Source organism: Dasypus novemcinctus, chromosome 9, assembly GCF_030445035.2.
Source record: "Dasypus novemcinctus isolate mDasNov1 chromosome 9, mDasNov1.1.hap2, whole genome shotgun sequence".
NCBI lineage: Eukaryota > Metazoa > Chordata > Mammalia > Cingulata > Dasypodidae > Dasypus > Dasypus novemcinctus.
Window position 1 is genome coordinate 111,569,886 of NC_080681.1, and position 18,615 is coordinate 111,588,500.

An 18,615-nucleotide genomic window follows, 5' to 3' on the forward strand; every position below is an offset into this window, starting at 1 on the left:
ATAGAAGACTTCAAAGATAAAAAGCTGTTAAAATCATCAGTGAAAAACAATTGAGAAGAATTAATAGAAGAAAATGATCCTGTAATGACCTAAAATGGTTTTGCAGCAGATAGCATTGTATTATGTTTTCCTAAATGCTTCATTGTAAAAGTTGATTATTTTCAGCTTCTCCAAAGGTGATTTTTTTGGGTTTGTTTTTTGTTTTGAGTTTTTTCTTTCATGAGGAGATTGGGGTTAGTGACACCAAAATCTCACATTGAGTTTCAGATCACACACCCTGAAGTTGCCTTCTGGGAATCTCCACCTGGAAATCATCCAGGCACCTTAAATTGAGCCCCAAACTGAAATCACTTTCTTTTCTCATCCCCCCATCTGTTTCTTCTGTGTTTCCGAACTTATTCAGTGCCTAGTTATCCAAGCTAGAAACTTGCATATCATTCTTAATGGCTTCTGCTCCTTTAGCCACACTTCCCAAACCAATAATGAATATTAGTTGAATATTTAGTCATCCAGTCATAATCATACCACCTTCTAAATTGCTTCTCAAATCTGTCTACCTCTGCCCACTGTCACTGTTTTCCACATGATCTTGGGCAGTTTCTCAGCTTTTCAGTTCTTCAACTTCCTTATCTATGAAATGGGCCTAATTATATCTATCTCATAGAGTTGTGAAGGTTAAATGAGACAATGAATGCTCAAAATATTAGCTACCATTATTCAGACCATCACCAGGCCACATCTTACTGAAACAATGAGTCCCATCTTTTCTACTGTCCATCCCCTTCAATCTGTGGTCCCTTCCTGCAGTTAGAGTGGTCTTTCTGAAAGGCAAAATCCCTTCATACTACTCTTCTGTGCCTTCTCATGCCTCCCACTGCCAGCAGCATATATTAAAACCCCTTCAGTGTGATTTATTAAATTATCCATGATCTGACTCTGCTGCCTCCCCAGCTTCAGTTCTCTCCACTTTACTATTCAAATCCATACTATAACCCTTGAAATTTCCAGAATGCCTCATTCTCCTCCATCTGAAGTTGTTGTTGTTCTTTTACCCTTCTCTCCACTCTTTTTATGCCAACTCTGACTCATCTTTTAGGTCTCAAACCTAACTTGTAGGAAATCTTTCCTGATCCCACAAGAATGGATTGGGGGAAGCAGACTTGGCTCAATGGATAGAACATCCGCCTACCACATGGAAGGTCCACGGTTCAAACCCAGGACCTCCTAGACCCATGTGGAGCTTGCGCATACACAGTGCTGATGCGCGCAGAGTGCCGTGCCACGCGGGGGTGTCCCCCGCATAGAGGAGCCCACGCACAAGGAGTGCATCCCGTAAGGAGAGCTGCCCAGTGCGAAAGAAAGTCCAGCCTGCCCAGGAATGGCGCCTCACACACGGAGAGCTGATGCAGCAAGATGACACAACAAAAAGAGACACAGATTCCCATGCCGCTGACAAGAATAGAAGCGGACACAGAAGAACACACAGTGAATGGACACAGAGAGCAGACAACTGGGGGGGGGGGGGCGGGGAAGGGGAGAGAAATAAATAAAAAAAATAAATCTTAAAAAAAAATGGATTGGGTGTCCTTTTTCTTTTCCCTGGGTTTATCCCAGTTGAATCACGTGTCCCCATTTTATAATTGCCTGCTTACTTTTTGGTCTCTCACTAGGTTTGACATCCTTAAAGAAGTCACTATTTTGCTCACCATTGTATCTTCAACCCCTGAAAAAATGTTTGACCTAAGGTAGGCAGGGAACTGAGAGGAGAATCTGTGCAAACTTCATTCCCTTCTGCAGGGCTGGTGACTTTATTTCTGATTCATCACCTTACGAACCACTCAGAACTGTAGAAATTCTTTTCTGTACATCTGGTGGAGTTTTATGTAAGAGGAAATTGATTCACAGATGGTGATGAGGCTCATTTAAGACCACCTTCCCCCTCCCTACCCTCACCTACGGATGGAATAAATATAGACCCACCCCTGGCTGCTCTTCCACTTAATGAATCACTGTCATCTTTGGAGGGTTATCTAGGAATGTGCTCATTCTGTGGCAACTTTGGAGGTGAGTTGCAAGGCATGCTTCCAATACAAGGAGCTTCAGCAGAATCTTAGCTCCATGTTGTAGGTGGCATTTTGTTCATCTCTGGATTATCCAAGCCTCGCACATAGACCAGTGGTTCTTAATATTTTGGGGAGAATTCAGATTCCTTTGAGAATCTAACAAAAGCTTTGGATCTTTTTTTCTTTTTGATTTTTGGGAGTTCTTTATGTGTTTTTGGATATAAGTCTTTTATGAGATATGTTTGCAGTCTTTGGCCACTCTTTGTCCTGATCTTTTTAAAGATTTTTAAATCTTTTTAAAGATTTATTTTTTATTTATTTCCCTCCCCTTCCCCGCCCTCCTGCCTGTCCATTCGCTGTATGTTCTTCTATGTCTCGTTATATTCTTGTCAGCGGCACCAGGAATCTGTGTCTCTTTTTATTGTGTCATCTTGCTGCATCAGCTCTCCATGTGTGTGGTGCAACTCCTGGGCAGGCTGCACTTTTTTTTGCACTGGGCGGCTCTCCTTACAGGGCGCACTCCATGCACGTGGGGCTCCCCTCCGTGGGGGACACCCCTGTGTGGCACAGTACTCCCTGCGTGCACCAGCACTGTGTGTGGGTCAGTTCATCACACGGGTCAGGAGGCCCTGGGTTCGAACCCTGGACCTCCCATGTGGTAGGCAGACGCTCTATCCATTGAGCCAAATCCACTTCCCAAGTCCAGTTTTCTGATCAGTGCTTTTTTTTTTTAAGATTTATTTATTTATTACCCTACGCCCCCCCCCCCCCCCCGCCGCCTTGTCTGCTCTCATCTGCTGTGTGTTTTTCTGTGTCTCTTTGTCTTCTACTTAGGCAGCACTAGGAATCGCTCCTGGGACCTCCTGGAGTGGGAGAGAGGTGCTCAGTCTCCTGTGCCACCTCAGCTCCCTGGTCTGCTGCATCTCTTATTGTCTCTCCTCTGTGTCTCTTTTTGTTGCATCATCTTGCTGTGCTAGCTCTCCACTTGGGCCAGCTTGCCACGTGGGCCAGCACTCCTCTAGGGACAGCTCACTGCACGGGCCAGTGCTCCACATGGGCCCACTCTTTGCTCAGGCCAGCTCGCCTTGCAGACCAGCTTGCCATGCGGGCTGGCTTACCTTCACTAGGAGGCCCTGGGAATTGAACCCTGAAACTCCCATATGGTAGGTGGGAGCCCAATTATTTGAGCCTCATCCACTTCCCTCTGATTGGCTTTTAATCCAGGCTTCCTTTTCTACATCTTCACGTTGAAATTTCTTAAGACATAAAACTTAAACCTTTAGTTTTTAGGCAATAGAGAGAAGCATGCTTTCTGGACTTCACTCTTCTTTGGTTATATCTACCCATTATTGGAGTTTGGGTTTTTTTGTGTTTTTTTTTTTAAGATTTATTTTTTTATTTCTGCCCACCCCCTTGTTGGTTGCATTTGCTGTGTTTGTTGTGGGCTGGTCTTTTTTTTTTTTTTAAGATTTGTTTTTTTATTTTTTATTTATTTCTCTCCCCTTCTCCCCCCGCCCCATTGTCTGTTCTCTGTTTCCATTTGCTGTGTGCTCTTCTGTATCTGTTGGCATTCTTGTCAGTGGCACTGGGAATCTGTATTTTTCTTTTTGTTGTACCATCTTGCTGCATCAGCTCTCCATGTGTGCGGCGCCACTACTGGGCAGGCTGCGCTTTTTTCACACGGAGCAACTCTCTTATGGGGCGCACTCCTTGCGTGTGGGGCTCTCCTATGCGGGGGACACCCCTGTGTGGCATAGCACTCCTTTCGTGCATCAGCACTATGCATGGGCCAGCTCTCCACATATGTCAGGAGGCCCTGGGTTTGAAGCCTGGACTTCCCATCTGCTGGTGGATGCTCTATCAGTTGAGCCAAATCCGCTTCCCTGTTTGTTTGTTTTTTAGGAAGCACTGGGAAACCAACCTGGGATCTCCCACATAGGAGGGAGGTACCTACTTGCTGGAGCCACCTCCTCTCCCTGCTCTGTTGTGTGTTTCATTATGTTTTTCCTCTGTGTGTTTCTTGTTGCATCATCTTGTTGCTTTAGCTTGCCGGCACCAGCCTGTCACATCAGCTTGCTGTCTTCCTCGTCTTCTTTAGGAGACACTGGGAACCGAACTTGGAGCTTCTGTGTAGTAGGTGGGAACTTAATCACTTGAGCCATATCCACCTCCCTGGAGTTTGGTTTTATTACAGGTAGTACTGCCAGTTGACCAGGATAATGGCACCTCCTCCCTGGACCTGCTCTTCAGAGGGCCCCATCTGTCTCTTCTCCAGATGTGCCTTTTTTCCCATGGGGCCAAAGGGATGTGCCCAACCAGAGTGCATACTACCACCCCTTCTAAATCACATACTGCAGATATCCAGGACCCTGGAATTCTTTGCTCAAACAAATGACCTACTTCTAGGCCTCTTCCCTAGGGTAGTTCTCTTAGGGAAGATCAAGCTGCCTATGTGTACATGTAGGCCTTAGATTTTGGGGGAGTGGACAGAGCTTGGACCAACAGTTTAGGTGGCTACACATGGGTATGAGAACCCTTCTCGAACAGGACTGAGCCAGGGTGGGAAAAGAATAAGGAGGCCTCAGGCCATGAACCTCAGTTTGTCTTCTTGCTCCAGTCCTGGTTCCAAGTATACTATCAAACATTTCCATGAGTGGTTTGTGATAAGGGATCAGAACGTATGAATCCATATTTCTGAGGTGAGTGATTTTGTCGATGTAGGTGCTTTCTATGAATGGAACCAGAACACGTAAAAATGAGGAGACTGGGGTGGGGATGAAGATTATAGGTCATCATTTAATAAAAATCTGTTGAATACCAACCTATGTGTTTGCCACAAGAGTGAATGACACAAAAACCTTGCTTGTTGAACTTACATTCTAGTGGGGGAAATGGAAAATAACATATCTGTCAGGTGGTTTTTTTTTTAAGGTTTATTTTTTATTTATTCCTCTCTCCTTCACCCCTGTTGTCTGCTGTGTCCATTCACTGTGTGTTCTGAGTCTGCTTGCATTATCCAGCAGCACTGGGAAACTGCGTCTCTTTTTTGTTGCGTCATCTGGCTGTGTCAGCTCTCCGTGTGCGCGGCGCAACTCCTGGGTGGGCTGCGCTTTCTTTATGCAGAGGGGCTCTCCTTGCGGGGCACACTCCTTGCATGTGGGGGACCCCTACATGGGGACACCCCTGTGTGGCACAGCACTTCTTGCGCATGGCAGCAGCACTGTGTCAGGAGGCCCTGGGAATCAAATTCTGGACCTTCTATATGGTAGGCAGACGCTCTTATCAGTTGAGCCATGTCCACTTCCCTCAGGTGGTGTTTTAGTTTCCAGGCTGCTAAAACAAATACCATACAGTATGTTGGCTTAACAGGTATTGGCTCATGGTTTTGCTTCTAAGAGAAGTGCAAAATTGAGGCACTAGCAAGGTGGTGCTTTTCCCTGAAGACTAGCATTCTGGGACTGGCTGCCAATGACCCTTGGTTCTTGGCTTTTCTGTCATACACATGCTGGTATTTTCTTTCTCTTTTGGGTTCCGTTGACTTTCAGCTTCTGGCTGCTTCCCATGGCTTCTTTCTCTTTGGGCTTCTCTATAAGGCCTCCAGTAATAGGATTAAGACTCATCCTGGGAAGCAGATGTAGCTCAGGCAATTGGGTTCCTGTCTATCATATGGGAGGTCTGGGATTCGATTCCCAGGGCCTCCTGGTGAAGGCAAGCTGCCTTGTGCAGAGTCCTGGCCTGCACAGGAGTGAAGGCCCACACAGACTGCTGGCCTGGCTGGTGGGCTGGTCTGAGTGGAGTGCTGGCCTGTGTGGCAAGCTGGCCTGAGCAGAGAGCTGGTGTAGCAAGATGACGCAACAACAACAAAAAGACATAGAGGAGAGACAATAGGAGGCACAGTAGACCAGGGAGCTGAGGTGGTGTGAGAAATTGAGTGCCTCTTTCCCACTCTGGAAGGATCCAGGATCAGTTCCTGGTGGTGCCTAATGATAAGACAAGCAAACAAAGAAGAACACACAGCAAATGGACACAGAAAGCAGACAACGGGAGGTGGGGAGGATAAATAAGTCTTAAAAAAGACTCATCCTGATTCAGTTGGGCCACACCTCAACTGAATGATCATCAAAAATTCCTTTTTACAATGGGTTCACACCCCCGAGAATGAATTAAGAACATAATTTACTGGGGTACCTAGCTCCAAGCCACCACAGGTGGTAACTAGTGCTATGAAGAAAAAGCAAGGTAAGGGTAGTAAATGGGGGCTGATATTTTAGAGAAGATGGTCAGGGAAAGTCTTTTGGAAGAGTTGGCATTCGAGTAGAGGCTTGAATAAAGTGAGGCAATAACTCATCAAGATATCTGGGGGAAAGTGTTCTGAGCAGCCCAAAGGGCAAATGCAAAGGTGCTGATGCAGCAGTTGGTGTGCTGGAGGAACAACCACCAGGAGGCTGGTATGGCTGGAGCTCAGTGAGGTATATAAAATATAAAAGCATTTCTGGAGACTAGGAGTTGAGTTTGAGGTATCTGTTACATCAAATATAAATTCACATGGCAGCAGGCAGTTGGAAATATGAGTTCAAAGCTCAGGATGGAAGATGGGGCTGCAGATAAAGATGTGGGAATTAAGAGCATAGAGATGATGGTAGTGAAAACATGCAAGTGAAGGAGATGACAGTAATAGAGTGTTAGAATAGTGACAAGGATGAATCCTGGAACCCCAACAGTTCATTTTTTTTTTTAATATTTATTTTTTATTTATTTCTCTCCCCTTTACCGCCCCCCCCCCCCCAGTTGTTTGCTCTCTATGTCCATCTGCTGTGTGTTTTTCTGTGACTGCTTCCATCCTTATCAGTGGCACCGGGAATCTGTGTCTCTTTTTGTTGCGTCATCTTGCTGCGTCAGCTCTCCATGTGTGCGGCGCCATTCCTGGGCAGGCTGCACTTTCTTTCGCGCTGGGCGGCTCTTCTTACGGGGCACAGTCCCTGTGCGTGGGGCTCCCCTATGCGGGGGACACCCCTGCGTGGCAGGGCACTCCCCGCGTGCATCAGCACTGCGCAAGGGCCAGCCCCACACGGATCGAGGAGGCCCGGGGTCTGAACCGCCTACCTCCCATGTTGTAGGCAGACACTCTATCCTCTGGGCCAAGTCCACTTCCCCCAACAGTTAATGAATGTGCAGAAAAGAGGACCTAGAAGGAAATATTATAGAAACCAGAGGAAAAAGGAGAGTCACAAGTCCAAGGCACATTTCAAGATGTTCAAATGTTACAGAGATGTCTACTAAGATATTGTACTTGAAAATTCTTGTTAAATGGAAAAGCTCTATTTAAGTGTAAGGTATTATATCCTTACTATTATAATGATTGGAGAGTCTAATATGGATATTTTTACTTAAGGAATTTAGTTATATACACATCATCCATTTGTAACTAATTCTCACTGTTTCACTTAATTTTCAAAACAAAACTCACATAAGTTATATTAAATGCTATAGTTAACTTCACAGCACCACTGATGTTGGGAACTGGACTTAAAATCCCTGTTGAGTTTGAACTGTGGAACTATATATTTAACTTGTGTATTTTATTATGACTAATTATGCTTATCTTAGAATTCGACTGTATTTTAGTTGAAAGCTTACAGTAACACTTCTATAAAAGAGTTACCAGGAAAGCAAATTTGACCCAACGGATAGGGCATCCGCCTACCACATGGAAGGTCCAAGGTTCAAACCCCGGGCCTCCTGGACCGTGTGGTGAGCTGGCCCACGCACAGTGCTGATGCACGCAACGAGTGCTGTGCCATGCAGTGGTGTCCCCTGCACAGGGTAGCCCCATGCGCAAGGAGTGCACCCTGTAAGGAGAACCACCCAGTGCGAAAAAAGTGCAGCCTGCCCAGGAATGGCGCCACACACACAGAGAGCTGACACAGTAAGATGACGCAACAAAACGACACAGATTCTGGGTGCCGCTGACACAAGTGGACACAGAAGAACACACAGCAAATGGACACAGAAAGCAGACAACTGGGTGTGGGGGAGGGAAGGGAGAGAAATAAATTAAAAATAAATCTTTAAAAAAAAAGTTACCATATATAGCTCTTCTGCCTGGCTATTGGGAAGACTTTAAATAATCTGAACTCAGTGGACCCAGTGTTACATACAACAATTTCCTAGAAGTTGACTTCTGGAATATAGGTGGCAGTCACAGCCACTGCCCTGTACCTAGCTCTTAAAAACGGTCGCAGAGTTCAGTGTCATTGGGTCAATGGATGGACATACCAAGGTCCTGGTAGTAAAGTCACCAGGGAATTCTGCTGTTGCCATGTGAAAGAACACTGTTAAATTCTTCCACAATACCAAGTGTTCATTCACTCTTGGTAGTTTTAAGAGTTCTAACCAGAACTAAAAGTTGATTCTAGCTTTCTTGAGTTTGATTAGGGAGGATAGAAATTTGGGAGAGCTCATTTTGTTATATTTAATATTTCACTTTTTTCCTAGTCCCTCAACAGAACCCAAGGAAAACAGAAGACGAGAGAGAGAGAGAGAGAGAGAGAGAGAGAGAGAGAGAGAGAGAGAGAGAGAGAGAGAGAGAGAGAGAGAGAGAGAGAGAGAGAGAGAGAGAGAGAGAGCCAGAAAGAATGTCAAAATCAGAGACTACCAGGGGCTGGGATTTTGAAGGCTTAAAAACAGGGGAAAGGCACAGGGAAACTTTGTTGCATCTCTCATTATCTTTTTTTTCTTGTGTCTCTCATTGTGTCATCTGGTTGTATCAGCTGCCGCGCCTGCCCACTGTACCGGCTTGCTGTCTTCTTTAGGAGGCACTGGGAACTGAACCACAGACCTCCCATGTAGTAGGAGGGAGTCTAATTGCTTGAGCCACATCCACTTCCCAAGCAGGACAGTGAGCTGGCGTAATGGACAGGCATGGCAAGCTGACTTGACAAGATGATGCAACAAGAGATAGAAGAGGAAGAACTTAACAGATAAAACAAAGCAGGAAACGGAGGTGGCTTAAGTGATTAGTCACCTCCCTCCTCCCATATCGGAGGTCCTGGGTTCAGTTCCTAGTGCCTCCTAAAGAAACAAAGAAGACAAACAGACAGAGCAAGTGTAAACAACGAGGGGGTGGAGAGAGAAAATAAAAAATAAATCTTAAAAACCCCCCAAACAGGGAGGTTTAACCTTATTGGCTTCGATTCATCTTTTCTGGCTATATAGCGCAGTTGTTAAGAGAATGGAACGTGGAGCTAGACCTGAGTCCCAGCTCTGCCTCTTACTACCTGTGACTAGGGTCTCAGTTTCTTTATCTGTAGGAGGGAGACAATACCTTTTGTTACTTGCCTCATGGATTGTTGTGAACATTAAATGAGATAATGTGGTAAGTGCTTAACAAATGTTAATAGAATTATGAAGTCCATATTGGTATAGTTTTTATGAGATATTTTCTTTTCTAACAAAGCTATCCAAAGGACTGCTGCTCCTCAAAGATAAGACCTTGTGTGGCCACAATTTTGTTCTATAATACTTAAATTTCTCAGAAAAATTTCATATTGAATTGTGAAGCTAATTTGCAAACAACATAAGGAAAATGTTCTCATTATCTTATATTACAGTTTTCTTTGGACCCAAATAGTATTTTCTACTTTATTTACCAGATTGCTTATGATGATTTTTCTACTGTTAAAAATATGGACCAAATTCACTTTCTACAGTGAGGCTCCAATTGAAAAGTAGTTGAAGTTAAAAAAAAATATTATATATTTATATAGAAGCTTTGAAGTCACACAGCCCTGAGTTTGAATCTTAGTTCAGCTGTGAACTTTGGCACAATTTTTAAAAAAAGATTTTATCTATCTATCTATCTATCTATCTATCTATCTATCTATCTATCTATTTCTCCCCACCCCTGCATTGTTTGCATTTGCTGTGTCTGTTTGTTGTGTGCTCATCTTCTTTTAGGAGGCACTGGGATACTGAACCCAGTACCTCCTATGTGGGAGGTAGGCACCTAAACACTTGAGCCACCTCCATTCACTGCTTTATTGGGTTTCCCATCATGTTTTTCCTTCTTGTGTCTCTTGTTGCCATCTTGTTGCATCAACTCGCCATGCCAGCCCTTTGCATCAGCTCACTGTCTTGCTTGTCTTCTTTAGGAGGCACAGGGAACCGAACCCAGGACCTTCCATGTGGTAGGTGGGAAATCAATCACTTGAGCCATATCCGCTTCCCTTTGGCACATTTTAAAATTTCTCTAAGCCTTGGTTTCCTCGATAAAATAGGATAGTATTACTGTACTTTCGGGTTTCATGTAAAGAGCTAGAATAGATATTTAGATTAATGCATATCTAAAACACTTAAGAGGAGCAGGTGTAGCTCTGTGGTTGAGTGGTTGAGTGCCTGCTCTGCACATATGAGATCCTGGGTACCACTCCCCCAAAATATTTTTAAAACACTTGACACATAGTAGTAGCCCAATACATGGTAGTGATTATTGCTCTATCTTATCTTTTATTTTTGAGATACAGGGGCTGAGGATTGAACGCAGGACCTTGTGTGTGGGAAGCTAGTGCTCAACTACTAAGCCACATCGGTTTCCCTGAGTTGGTTTTTTCATTTGTTTTGTTTGTTGTTTATTTTTGTTTATCTAAGAGGCACCAGGAACCAAACCTGGGAACTCCCATGTGGGAGGCAGGAGTTCAACTGCTTGAGACCCATCCGCTCCTCAATTATTGCTTAAAATGATGTACTACTAAGATGGAAATATACTTTCAATTTTAAAATGACTTTGAAAAATTTGAGAACTAGAAGGGAATTTAACGTGCCAGCTCAAGGATAATCTTCCAAATAAAAAAATGCTGTGAAAATGATGAGAAAGCTGGTATGCAATAAGATCTTGGAATCAGTTGATAGCAAGCTATTTTAAGTCATCCATGTGGTACTTTATTTTTTAAAAATAAGCATTATTTTTAGAGCAGTTGTAGGTTTACAGAAAAATTATGCCGATAGTTCAGAGCTCCCAAATGTATACCTTGCTACCCTAGTTTTCCCTATCATTAACATTTCGCATTAGTATGGTACATTTGTTACAAGTGATGAACCAATATCAGTAGAATTTCATGGACTAATGTCCTTAGTTTACACAATGTTTACTCTTTGTGTTGTAGAGTTCTATATTTTGTTTAAAAAATTTTTTTATTGTGGTAACATATGCACAACATAACATTTTCCATTTTAACCACTTCCAAGTATACAACTCAGTGGTTTTAATTACATTCACAATGTTCTGCACCATTACCACCAGTACTTTACTTTTTTTAAAGCCGGAAGTCTGTTTTTATTATATTGTACTTGATAAAGAGGTTGGTAAATATCAATGGTAGAAAAAGATAGAGACAACTGAGGGTGAGAAGACAGTTTTTATATGGAGATACTCATGCGAGAATGGAAAGAAATCTTTGGAAATGGGCACCAGCAAATATAGTTCCAAGAGAGCAGGTAACAGCTATCATGAAAATTGTTTTGTTTTCTAGATCCTTCTGTGAACAATCTATCAGCTTCTTCATTGCCTTTGATGCTAATGACCAGGAACATACTTGAACTTCCCTTGGGAAGCTTGATCAATCTTTTAAAAATCTTTTCTGTTAACAATATCTCTTCCTCTTTTTTTGGAGGTTGTTATCCATTCATTTTCTTTCCAGTTACCAATCCATTCTGTCATGCGTTTGATGACAAACTTGCTATCCATTACAGTGGTGACTTTATGTTTTTGTTCTGTGTTCAACTGCTGCGTGGGCTGCCTGCAGTTCTGCTCTCTGTCTGCTGTCAGAAACCCTCTCATTTACATTTAGAGGATTGCCAGGACTCCAGTAATCTCCAAATCCTGCTTGAGTGCTATCTTTCCCATTATTTTTGCAGCTACCATCTACATAAGCAGCTGCAGTGTATTCTTAACCCCTTCCAGAACTCTGTCCTCGTTGGTCCTGGAAGTTTATGTTGGCCTTTTCCAACAGGCTTGCTCAACATTGTCCCAGAGGCATTTGGGGTTGGTGTCTAAGGGTCTCCAGTCTAGTACTTTATTAGTTTTTTAGGAAGCACAATTCCAGAAAGTATAAAAGAAACACAAACAGCCTTCAGCTCCGGTGAATCATTAGGGCTTGGTTGGCACACAGCTGTTTTGAAAAGTGCCTTAAGACAATAAAATTATTAAAGTTTGATAAAGAAAATGAATAGTTCTATTTGACAATGTAAAAGAAATGTTGAAGGAGAAGTGAAATTTTCAAGTAGAGCTTGGTATACAGGCAGCGATGTATATCAGGTTTTCAAGAGTCTTGTTTCATCCCTTGCTGTGCCAGCTCGCCACACGGGCCAGCACTCCTGCGTGAGCTAGCACTCCTGTGTGGGCCAGCACTCCATGTGGCCCAACTCTCTCCTTGGATCAGCTCACCGTGTGGGCCAGCTTGCCTTCACCAGGAGGCGATGGTAATCAAACCCTGGACCTCCCATATGGTAGACAGGAGCCCAATCACTTGAGCCACATCCAAGTCCACTTCTTTTTTATTTTTTTAAGATTTATTTTTATTTATTTATTCCCCCCACCTCGTTGTTTTGTGCTCGCTGTCTGCTCTCTCTGTCCATTCACTGTGTGTTTTCAATGTCTGCTCATCTTCTCTTTAGGCACACTGGGAAATGAACTTGGGGCCTCCCATGTGGGAGAGAGGTGCTCAATTGCTTGAGCTACCTCAGCTCCCTGTCTTGTTATGTCTCTCATTATCTTTCCTCTTTGTGTCTCCTTGTTGCATCAGTTCACTGCTTCTGCCTGCATGCCAGCTCGCTCTCCAGCACAGCTTCTCCAGGAGGCACGGGAAACCCAACCTGGGACCTCCTGTGTGGTAGGCAGAAGCTCAGTTGCTTGAGTCACATCTGCTTCCCTATTAACATTTTTCACAAGAGTATTTGTTCATATTCCATTTCCTCATTTCTCTCTCCTTTTTCACCCTTTCTGCATGTGCTTTCTTTTTTTCTTTTTCCCTTCCTCCTGCCTATTCCTTTGAACTAGTAATCCCAGTTAGTGGTATGTGAAGGCATTATCAAGAGGCTGGATTGATGTGTAATTTTGTTCGGAGTCTGAGGAATGGACTAAATATTTCTTCTGCGTCATGAAAGGGACAAGCAAGGCAAGGATTAATCTAAGGATCCAATAAAAAGGTTTGATAAATTTGAACATACTCTGTTTTCAGTGGTAAGTAGTAAAAGTCACAACTTCAATTTGAATATTCTGGCACCCTGTAATTGTTGTAAGAAGCATAAACATATTGACTTACCACTTTAGATCACATATTTGGTTTGTGACAGGAGAGGGTTGTGGAAGGGATTATCTGCACTGTGTAACCAAATCTCAAAAGGCTATATAAGTGGATCTCCCATTAGGAGCCCATTTTTATTATGTTTGCATATTTGTTCTACCTTCTCAGCTAAAATGTAACATATCAGGACAGGGATTGTGTTTTATTCATTTCATTTCATATTCCCTACTCCTAACACAGTGATTGGTATGTAGAGGGCATGGAATAAATATTTATAGGAAATTGCAGAATATATATATACACATATACAAATATACATACAATATGGAAACATTGGTAATGCAAAGGTTTGTGGGCCATATTTTCCAAATAAAAAATCAGGAAAAGTTGGAGTATACTTATGAGAACTATGTGGTAGAACATTTGAAATACTGTCTCAGAAAACATTGGATGACAGAATTGCTTTAATTGTATCTAGCTCAAGGATTCTTAAACTGAGGTTAATGGACTTCAAAGGAGTCTATGAATGGAATTCAGTGATTCCTTTAACTTGGATGGGAAAAAATAACATTTTTATTTTCACTAATGTTCAATTAAAATTTAGCAATTCTTTTTATTATTATATGAATGTAGGTAACAAACCATTGTAGAATTAGCAGTACTTTTCACTTTATCAACAATAGAAATCACATCACATTATAGTTGTCACGGATTTCTTGAAATATCTTTTTTCATCACCACTTAAAAATTTCAGTAATTAGATCTGCTGCAAGATTTTGTTATTGTGTTCATAAAAAAACCTCGATTATTATATTATGAATTTATTAAAATATATTTTATAATTTTAATATAATTGGTTTCTTTTGTAGTGTTATATATTTTCTTTAATGCATTTAAAGACGGAAATCCAAAGGTTCTACCAGACTGCCAAATGGCAAAAAGTAGGTTAAGAACCCTTGAGCTAGCAGCAGATTTATGTTGAAGTTAATAAAGTTTAAGCTTTTTAGGGGTCCTTCGCTTGTATCATGCTCTTCCAAGGCTCAGTTTCTAAATTTGTATCCGTTATTTTATACTCTTTTTCTTAAAAGCCCCACCATTTGTGAAAGTTTCACAATCTATGACACAAACTTAGATCAACCGAGGCATTTAGCTCGGTACTGGATACATACTAGGTTTTCAATAAATTAAGCTTTGGTTGAAAGATTCTGGGAAATTTAAATGATCCTACGGGGTATCTGGAGATCCGACAGCCCACTGCTTGACCTTCTCCACTCCCTAAGACGGGTGGGGCACTGGAGGCTGGGGGAGGGGAAGAAGGACTGGCTCTAAGGAACCCGGCTTGGAGAGGTTTTGTGGGCTGAGACAGATTTTGGCTAAGGTGAGGATAAGGAGCAAACCATGGGCTTGGAAGGGAAGAAGGTGGTTTAGGAATAACGGGAATTAGTTTCCTTTGGGAATTAGCCCCCTTCCTTGGACAGCTCTTCTGGCATATATCTTCCCTATCAAGGTCCCTGTCACCATGTGTGCCTAACAGTGCTCTTGAGTCATGCCAACTTTAGCCATTTCCCGCAGATTCCGAGCCGCCACCAACGATGTGTGGCAGGGAGCCAAGGAAGCAGAGGCAGTTTTCCGATCGTTTCAAGGCATGACTTTACATACAAAATTCTCCGGCAAAACAATGCGCCAAGTCATCCTTAAATATTTTTCTAGTTATAGCCAAAAAAGATGACCCCAAGAGAGGCCCGAACTCGAGGCGATGGGCAAGCCTGGCGGGGGAGGATTAAGTGGTAGACCGCGCAGGCTGAGGGGCGGGAGAGCCATGGCAGAACGAGGCCGGCGCGGACGGCAGGGGGCGGGGTTCCGGAGGCGGCCACGCGGCGCAAGGCCTAGATTTTCCGCCGCGTCGCGGCGGCAGACGAGGAAGGAGGGGCCTCCACCACCTAAGGCCTGGTGCCCCGCAGCCTCGCCGCCACCAGGGGCTCTCACCACAGACCCCTTTGTGTGTCTGCCCCCGCCCCGGAGGCGCCCCAGCCAGCGGCGCTGAGTACCCTCATTGGCTCAGTCGACGGTTTCACCGATTGGTTCTCCAGCCCGCCCGGCGTAGCCCGCTTCTTCTCGCCATTATTGGCCAACCGAGCTGTCTTTCAGGGCACCGCGAGAGGTGATTGCCCGGTAGCTCGGAGTCCCTGGAAGTAGTTCCGGGAAACCCCGCGTGCTGCCGGGATCGCGTCTAGGTCCATGAGGGGGGGGAGGGGGTGGCGCGCGCGCCATTTCTAGTCGTTTTCAAAGCGCCTCGCGCTGATTCTCACGGGCCCGGCCGCCGGCCCCTTCTCTGCCCTGGTGAGTCTCGCGCCAGCCCGTGGGGGGAGGGGCCGGGGGCCTCGATCCGACCCGGCCCGGCCCGCGCTCGGCGCCATGTCCCCAGTTTCGTGTTCGCTCCGAGGCCCCGGGGTGGGGGTGGGGATGGGCTGGGGGCGGCTTCGGCCTCATCCGGCCGCGCTGCTGCAGGCCTAGCCCCGCTGAGGCGTCTCCTCGCTCTCTCCCACCCTTCCCCGGCCCCTCCAACTCCCGTTTCAAAGTCGGGCCCGTCGGGCGCATTCCGCGCGACCTGCCTGGGTCTGCCGTGCTTTTCCCGCCTCCGCCCGCCTCTCCAAGCGGCTGGCTGCTGGGCCCCGCGAAGGGCCTGAGACGCCCGCGACCCCGTGGTCTCTCCCCGCCGGAGCCGCTTCATTCCCGCCTCAGCTAGCCTAGCCACGAGTAGGGTGTACTGATACTCGGAACGGTCCTGAGGGGGTGGGGTGGGCAGAGGGCGGGATGCAATCCCCGGGTTACCTGAGCCGGAGAAAACTTTTGTGTGTGAAAAGCAGCCGAAAGGCTGATGCGTATGGGAAGCCTTCTTCCTCTCCCCCTTCCTGCATGCTGCGAGCCGTGATTTGAAGGAAAAAATGACTACTAGAGGCCATGAAACTTAGGCTACAAGCAGCGCCTAAGATTTATGTATATATATAAACCTGAGACTGTCACAGGCGCACTAAATTGGAAGGGCAATTCTTTTTCTTATACGGTCATAACCGTTTTGCCAAAACTTAAAAAATTGAAGCCAAGAGGGGTTCTTGAAAGGTTCAGTCCTTTCACGCTACCTGTTTTGAGATTTTTGCTGTCCTCCAGAGGCTGAGTTTGTGTTCTTATGAGTTAGTTGTAGAATAAGGGCTTGACTCTCCTAAGCTATGAGATAACCGTTAGTTTCCATTTCGCTGGCTCTTTTAAAGCCCTTCTCTTAATAAGAAGAAATTACCTAGGTGTTCAGAGAGTCAGGGAGGGCCTAGTACTGACTTAAATCTCCTATCGTCACATTTAAATCTTATTTAAATTTCTACTTTCTGCAAAAATGTTTAGATCAAATGACTTCAGTCACATTAGTATATTTGCTGCATCCAGAAATATGGTTTGGCTGTGTGGCATTGTGTTGAAATGACACAGTTTAAATGATCTCATATGACATAAAAGTCTTTTTTAAATGAGCACTTGGTATTTGACTTGGAGAGGTTTTTTCCTTGATCTGAAAGGTTTTATTTTCTGGAATCTAAATATTTTACAATTTTTTTTGGTTAAAATTTACAAAACTTTAAAAAATTATTTCAACCAATTTCAGTATCAACTTGTAGAGCCTTTACAGTTAAGTGGTAGTCATAAATATTTCTATCTTGTGCTTAATACACTATTTGTCTTTTTGCTTTACATACTCTTAATACACCGCCACCCTGACAGATGTTCTTGAACTTTTCTGTTAAAAATTTGCTTCCTTTCTGTGCCTAGTAGTATTCCCAGATGCAATGCTGTAAGGGTCTTGTGAAATTGAGAACTTTTGAGTTCTGATGATCTTATGGTTGTATTTGGGGTGGGGGAGGATGGGAAAACATAAGTATGTGTTCACGAAGAGATTTTGGACTTTAGGATGCATCTTTACAGAAATAATGTTGTATTAATCAGTGAACGTATTCCTCTTGCACGATAAGCAGTTTCTTGATCAAAAGTGCAGTTTTGAATGTTTTCATTTTTGCTAGTTCATCTGAATTTGAGGCTTGCCTTGAGAAACATCCCCCCCAATGACCAAAAAGTCTGCGTCTGTACAGCTATTAGAGGGCTATTAAATCTTAATGTTTTGTAATCACAAGCAGTCATGATATCTCATTTTCAGAGTTACCCTTTGCGTTTTCCTTTCTTCCTCCTACTATAATGACCTCTTTCTTGTCTTGGTCTTCCTCCCTCTTTCATTAACTTCAACTAAATGCCAGTGGACTTTTTCATGAAAAGTTGTTTTAAGTCAGAAAATTGCACCTGGTGCATTTGCACAGTGTTTGATAAGCAATCTGGAAGTGTGGTTACCTTATGTGTCTTAGTGCTTTTTAGGAGACTTGTATTTTCTCTATAGCCGACTAGGTATCTTGAGTTCATCAAGAAAAGTAGGCTTTTTCTTGAGATTCACCTTCATGTCCTTTATTTCAGTGTGTTTTGCAATATCTTTATTCTGCTGCCTATTATCTTCATCAAATTATAATTTTACCACAGACAAATGCACTTTAACTTTAATTCCCTGTCTTCTGAGGCAGTTTGGAGACTGGCCTCGTATGGTTTTATTATTTATCTCTTCAGGGAGTTGATCTATTTCAGCATTATTTTAATGGCTGAACATACACAATGATTTTTGGTAGGTTAACCTGAGAAATCTGACCTAAGTTTATCCTAATTAGGTGATGTTTGTTGAAATTATTTGAAAGAAGTTAGCTGTCCATTCTTCAAAATATATTTTTGCAGCATTATTTTACTAAAATGTAAAACATGTACTCATGATTTTTTAAAAAGTAACCTCAACTACAACTTACTTTTTATTTTATATGAACTTAAAACAGTTGTTACAGATTTTAAACTTGGTCATTTTTTCTTTTAAATCTCTGAATGGAAATACCATTAACTTTAGAACAAAAATTAACGTCAAGTTGTGTTTTTTTTTGTTTGTTTTAAGTGAGGCGGAGAAAACCCAAACCACCAGCATGTTGAACTAGAGACAACAGGGCATTTATTTCACACCTATGTTGGATTAAAAACGGAGCTAGGGAAAACGGAAAGTCGTTAAACCTTGATTAAGTGGTCTATGGGTGTTCATTTTGTTTTTAAACCCAACTTTTAAAAAAAGTTTCTAAAAATTGAGAGCTGAGGGGCTGTTAGTATTTTGTGGTGGTTTGTTGGTAACG

General features: G+C 43.5%; 1 protein-coding gene across 3 annotated transcripts in view; it reads left to right on the forward strand.

The window, feature by feature from the left end:
• Positions 1 to 15,213: 15,213 nt before the first annotated feature.
• HNRNPR (heterogeneous nuclear ribonucleoprotein R) overlaps positions 15,214 to 18,615 on the forward strand; it is a 38,360-nt gene continuing 34,958 nt past the window's right edge. For 2 of the 3 annotated variants that reach the window (XM_058304138.2, XM_058304139.2), the window contains exon 1: positions 15,552 to 15,703. The gene's annotated coding sequence lies outside the window, so the exon portion shown is untranslated. Of the gene's footprint in view, positions 15,704 to 18,615 lie in introns of all 3 variants that reach the window. The other variant, XM_058304137.2, reaches the window with a different exon arrangement.